Source organism: Cuculus canorus, chromosome 1, assembly GCF_017976375.1.
Source record: "Cuculus canorus isolate bCucCan1 chromosome 1, bCucCan1.pri, whole genome shotgun sequence".
Classification (NCBI taxonomy): Eukaryota; Metazoa; Chordata; class Aves; order Cuculiformes; family Cuculidae; genus Cuculus; species Cuculus canorus.
Genome location: NC_071401.1, coordinates 203,906,321 through 203,913,076, shown reverse-complemented (window position 1 = coordinate 203,913,076; position 6,756 = coordinate 203,906,321).

Genomic DNA, 6,756 nt, shown 5'->3' with positions numbered 1-6,756 from the left:
CCAAGCAAGGCTCAACTTCAAGTACACTTAGGACAGTTTGCCAAGATCCCATGGGAGGGATGAGCCATAAAGGTGTCACTTCAGTGGGCTGCATTTTCCAGCATTTTGCACTGAAAAATAACTCTTTTCTTAGGGACAGAGACATGCAGTGTGAATCCCAGAGGAGACCATGGCCAAGTGCCAGCGCAAGATGACCAAGACATTGGGAAGAGGCCAGCTGTAAGCTAGATGGATGTCACTTGGCCTGGAGGGTGGAGATCTCCTCTTACAGAGTGATACAAGCAGGGTAGATACAGTGGAGATTTCACCAGCACCAGATGGGTCTTTTGGGGTCTTCACCAGGAAAGTTAAGCTACCAACAGGGGTGTTAACATGAAGAATTTCTCCTCCGCCCTCTCCCCGCTTTTTTAAAACCTCACGTTATAAATATGAGGTGTAAAAGTAAACCTTCTTGGTATGGCGTTTCAAGAAAATAATAGGCTTTAGTACTCTGAAAAGTTTTATCTAAAGGAATATATCTCTTTACACAGGAGGAATCACATTTTTATTTGCTCAATGCAAATAAAACATCTGTTTTCTCCTTCACATCTACAATTTCATACTGTAAAACAAGAGGTTTTACCCTGACAAATCTTCTTAGTGCTCATCTCAATGTCCTTTAATTTAACTTCTTACAAACAAAAGGATGTTGCCCAGTGCTGTCAAGAGGAACAGCTTGCTGAAAAGCATTTGGTTTAAAGAAGTGTTTAGGTAAATAAATCATGCTCCCAGTCTAGTGCTAATTGATTATGTAACTGTCTATGAAACATCCTATTTATCCAAGATCCACAAAAGGCAGCTCATTACATTAGCATAAACAAAGACTGCAAAGCACAAGCCATGGCTAAGGCGGACTTCAGAAGAGATGCCAACAAGACAGGGCCAGGGCAGATATTTTCTGTTTGAAAAACAAGAAGTTAGAAATGTCAGGAATGAAAGCTCATGTGACAATGCCTTATTAAACTGTTGAGTGTGATGTCACTGTTGCATGGTTAGGATGTGTCAATGGATGTGCTTGAAAGGTTTGTTTGGGTGGGTTGCACCTTCCTCTATCAGTATAACAGGCTTTACAAGACATATCTATAAACACTGCCAGTGTTTCTAATGATGCCTTTTAACAAGATTTCTCCAAGCATAATTCTGTGATAAGCAGCAAACAAGCTTCACATATTTATAACCAGGGAAGAATTTTTTTTCTTAACATGACCAGCCCAAACTGGCCTAGCAAATCCTTCTGGGGAGCAAGTAGTGAGGGAAGGGGATGATATTGACTGTGGGCAGGTTGTTATGCATCACCTCTCTATCTCCACTGACTAGCTACAAAGTCTGGACAATTAGTCTGACAAGGTTTCTGGGATGCAGTTACAGATTAGCACATCTAAATCTAGTTGTCACCAATGTAGGCACCTCCATGTGGGTCAGGAGATGGATTCAAGTGACTAAATCAAGATGTCCAGTGCGCTGTGATCTGTCTTAAGGTTCCCACTTTCTCTCCAGATACTGCTCTGGGTTGGATCTCTGGCATATCTTCTGCCACATCTACTAGAAAGTCTTCTTCTAGGTCAGGTCACCAAAGTCTACCCAGGTGTCCAAGCTCAAAGGCAATGGAGATCCAGAAGCCAGCTGTCAGCGAGGTCTAGAGAACAGCAGAGCTGAGCAAATGCAAGTACCATACTTAGTGGTGAGCTTAACTGCTTTCTAGACTTGACTGGCTGCATAGACCAGCTATCAACCAAGTATAATGGAAGCTTGGGTATCTAGGTTATATGAAGACACCTGAAATTGATTCTTCAGATTAACCTTACCCCTTACATACTTCAGTAAAACCTTTAAGACCTTCTGCAGTACCCAAGACTGCATCCCAGAAGCAGGAAATGGATTTCTGTTTTAAGGAAATGTCAGTAAATTGGGGAAATTTTCATAATTTACTATGAGCACTCGGGAAACTGAAGTAGCTGATACCATTGGTCTGACTTTTCATAAATTCTTCTATTCTAAAAAAATGACTTGCATCCAGCCCAGTGGTACTGGTGAGCTATGTCCACAGAGACAGATCCCAGTCTGATTAATGCAGCAGCACAGGGCAGAGAATTCATGTTCCTAGTCTGCTAAGTGACAACAGGAGCCAAGGTAAGGAAGGAATTTGATTTTTGTCATGATGGGCTTTAAGATGGACTTGATATTCAGCTCCAATTTTCAAAAAAAAATCAAACAACTAGAAGAAGCTTTCCAGGCATGGATGGGACCCCACCTCCTCGCAGAACAGGCTTCAAAGGCATTTGTTGTTTCAGAGCACTCTGCTATAGCAAAAAGGCAGAAAACGCAGCATGCAAACTTATTCCAAGACATTTCCACAGCAAAGGCAGAATTCTCAAGGGAGCCAGGGCAAATTCAGGCCCACTGGGAGAGGTGCAACGTTTCTTTTTGACTGCTTAGAAAATCATTGGTATGTGTGCTCAGAAAGGTGGCCCTTGTGAGGGCAAACCATGCACTTGCAGAACGATTTCCAAAGAAGATTCGCACCAGTGCTTGCTTGTTGGAGGCACCGAAAGGTGACTTTCCAATGTGACTGGTCACAGCCCAGCGATCCATCATGAGGCCATTCTGCCTCCCCATTTTTCATGTCACCAGGTAGTTTTAATGCTAATCTGCTTAAATGCCTTTTTTACAGCTGGTAGCTGGAGGCTAGTTGAGTTAAGAAACCTTTACAGTTGTAGAGTCGTTTACAGGGCTGCTTTAAGTCATGGCATATATTATGTATGAAGCTTTATAACAACTATCCATATCAGAGTTGATGGAGAACATGAAAGCAATACAGCAGCACTCATTCCTGCAGCACTTTGTTACAGGTGACAAGAGACAGGGGATCCAAAGACTGAGTAAAACCAATAGTAGGAAATTATTTTCCTAAGAGACTTCTAAGGAATGTAATGATAAAAAAGACTTTTCAAGTTACTGTGAAACAAAGGGCTCCTTTAATTAAAAAGAAATCTGATCCCATAAAATGGTTAAGTTTGCATTCATCTGTCTGAACTAGGATATATTGAGATAACTGCCTGTGAAGTATTAATCGCCTTTGTAATTGGTGGAGGAAATCACTGTAGGGGCCTGGATAGGAAACTCATATCACTCTAGGGTAAATAGCAAATATTCTATCTATGCTTGAGACTTCCTAACTCCCACATTTGAGTATTCATTCCAGTCGTGCCCTGTCTCAGGGCAAGGAAAACTGGCTCCCAGGTCTAAAGCAGCCTGGGAGGCCCCTTGGTCTGGTGGAAAGAGTCCCAAATCCAAACAAACATTTGGAAGAAAATGTGGTCCTACAGACTCCAGTAGGGAGCAGAGATTCCCCATATGGTCACTGCCCATATTACAAAATTATGCATGTACTTATGAGTTTTACTACCCCGTATCTACACTGATTTGAATCTCTTTGAACTGAAATCTGAATGAATGCAATAACTGGGAGGAGTTTTCCCCCCAGAAGACAAACCAGTGACTGCAAAACTGCCATAAATTTACTGTCACTGTGAATCCTTCCCAATGCATACAGAAATTCAAATCATCCTCCCTTCTGTCCCAAAACAAAACTATCAACTCCCACCTCAGTTTTTCAAGCCTGGTTATAAAAAGGAAGTCTTGCTTCTTCTGGAGTTTAAACAGTTTTACTTTCAGTACAAAGAGGAGCACAAAAGTTAAGTTTCTCTCTCACTGTTCTGCCTTTATATTTCTGAAGAGTTTGAGAGACATCTCCTCTGCATAAAACCACTTCCCAGCACTAAATGCTTTTCATTGACACCCATAGAGCACATGAGCCAGCTTTTCCAAGAAATGCATTTGTGTTCTCACTCCTTACCATGGTGGTCTACCTCCAGGTAAAGCAAACATGTACGAAGGCATTAAGAGAAGTACATAAGAAAGACACATGTAGTAAATAAGACTAAATTAAAATAACATAATGAAAGCTTAGAGGAAAAGCATTCTCTCCTAGGAGTGTTATCACATTAGCGGCACACACTGGTTATGAAGGGATAATGTCCATTTTAAGTGGTATCAAGAGCTGGAGCAATTGAAAGATAATAAGAAGAAAATGAGTAATGAATCAATTTTATTGTGTGCCATTGTACAGTCCTCGCTGGAAGAGTGTACATTGATACTACCCAATAAAATGGATGGATGGGGACTGACAGCAGCAGAGACAAGCACTCCCACACCTTCTGAAGAACTAAATGATTTTTGTAGTCATTTTCACCTCAGCCAATAGCATCCTGCTGAAAAAAACCAGGATGCTTTCTTGTGCAGTTCAGTATAGACACAGCAAGTAAACGGCATGCTCTTTACTTAGAGAGAGAGAAAATAACAGATTTATTGGACAGATAGACTCACTTTGCAACTTTCTTGAAGGTGGTCATGCTGACTTCTCTAGAAAAGGTGACACTTGCGCCACTCACATCTCGCTGTGGGATTCATCTCTGCTGCCACATCTCCCTTTTTCATGCAGTACATTCCTAAGCCACCACCCTCCATTTCACCTCTTAGGTTCGGTTCAGGTTCACATCCATGCTGCATCTCAAAGCTAACACACCTACCCATAAACCATAAAGCTGTTGTAATACATTCCCTTTTGAAAACAGAGTAAAATGAGCCCACATGGGCATTTCTTCCTACTACACCAAGATTGGTTCCTGTAAGAAAGCTAGCTTGGGTTCTTCTCTCTAGGCTGAATGCTAGAGATATACTTGGCAACCATTGTCTTTTGAGATGACACTCTGAGGTGTAAAGACTCCCTGATTTTTTAGGACCATTTCACACAGAAGCTTGCATCCTGAAGTCACCACTGCAGCCTTCCACCAGTATGTAACTGTCTCACGTAGGCTGCCAACATGGCCATTATGGCTAAACAGGCACCACCAGAGAGACATTCCAAGCACTTCCATGTATTTATCTCAGCCAGGAGGAATTACATGCTGCTGCTATGTTTATCTTTGCCTGGAAGAGAAGTATAGACAACAAGCTTAGGCTAGATGCCCAGGTTCTTCTGGCTGACTCTCAGTAAGAGTCCCCCAATGCCCTCGCAGTGCCTATTTGGTGAGGTTTTGTCTTGCAGTGGACTGAAGCCCACCATCCCAATGCTGCAATCCTTCGTTGTGTATCTGCAAGTCCAAGATCGCCAAAAGGGGTGAGTCAGGAGAAGAAAAAACAACAATATTTCAGTTCCATTGTGATAAACGAGTTCCTCTTCTTAACTTTTCCTGCATTCCATTTTTTCATCCTTGTTTAATTCTTCATCAAAGCACAACTTATGTCTAATTTCAGGAATTTGATTCAGTTCTGAACCTCACTGGCCAATAATATTTCCCCCTTGTTTTAATTTGCAAACATCTGTGATGGCAAGCAGGTGTCTTCTGGCCTTTGGAAATCCCTGTGCATTCAGGGGTTTGCGTTTCAGTTGTAACATCCAGAAGTGAAGAGGCAGGAGGACAAGAATGTATGTTCTACATCAGCATTGGGGTAACAGATCGCCTGCTACAAAAAGCCTTTTATCAGGGCAAGGGCAAAAGTAGAAGAAACAGTAGAAGCAGAAGAAATTAAAAACACCATTTAGAGTGGGTTTGAAATAAACTCTGAATTCAAGAATAAATCCTCACTGAACGCTATATCATAACAGATCGACTCCTCCTAGGCAGAAAGGAAAAACCTCAATTTTAGGACCCCACCTTGAGCTATGCCAAAAGCTAAGATCTCAGAGGTCAAGTGGGAATCAATGGCGAAAGTCGCTAGGTACAGATCTCCTTGCAAAAAAATAGGTTTCCAGAACATAGAGTTACTATTCTGGTACAATGAGTAGAATTTAGTCAGTTAAAGCCTTGTTTTCAACTGCATGTACCACAGGAAGATGATTGTAAAACTTCAGCCCTTCACTGATACAACACCATCAGAGAAACTTTTAAAGAATAGACCTGGTTTCATACACATACGGTGACTGAGAACTTGTAAATCACTCTGACAAACATCAGTTTCTATCACTTTTTGTTGTAAAAAGAACTTGTTGCTATGTTATGCTATAAAAAGCATATTCAGTTTTTTTTCCTCTGAACAAACTATGGGAAAAAATCCACCTTGAGAATGCTATTTCAGTAGCTGACCAAAAGCCTGTAGACATCTTTCCATGGGTGCACTTGTGCATGCTCATCTAATTATGTTGCTGAATGAACCACTCAGGCAATAAACCCCGATTTACTTACAGACACTTTTCAGCTTCTAAGATCCATGTGTCAAATCAGTCCATAAACAGAGTAACCTTTGCTCAGCTTCCCCAGGGACCAAATATTGGATCAGAAAATCAACATCTATTTATCACCAGCTGGCAGAGTCCAGAAGCGTTTGCTGCGGGGCTGTGAGTCTGGGGACAGAACGGCTTAGCTATTGCACACTGTCTTCGAGCAAAGGTCCGTGCTGGCTTATATAGGACATTAAGAAGATGATAGTACATCTTCCTTGTCCAAATACCAAGCAAATAAATGAATAAAATAAATTCCCATTAGAAACATCTTGTCACATTGTAAAATACGTGTTTCTGTTCTGAGAAAGGCTTTGGTTTTGTTCTTCTTTCACAATGAAGGAAAAGACACCCTCTACCTGAGGGTTTTACCCATACCTTTTAGCCTTGGACAATTCAGCTATTCCTGAAATCCATAAATAGCTTCAGGCACTGTA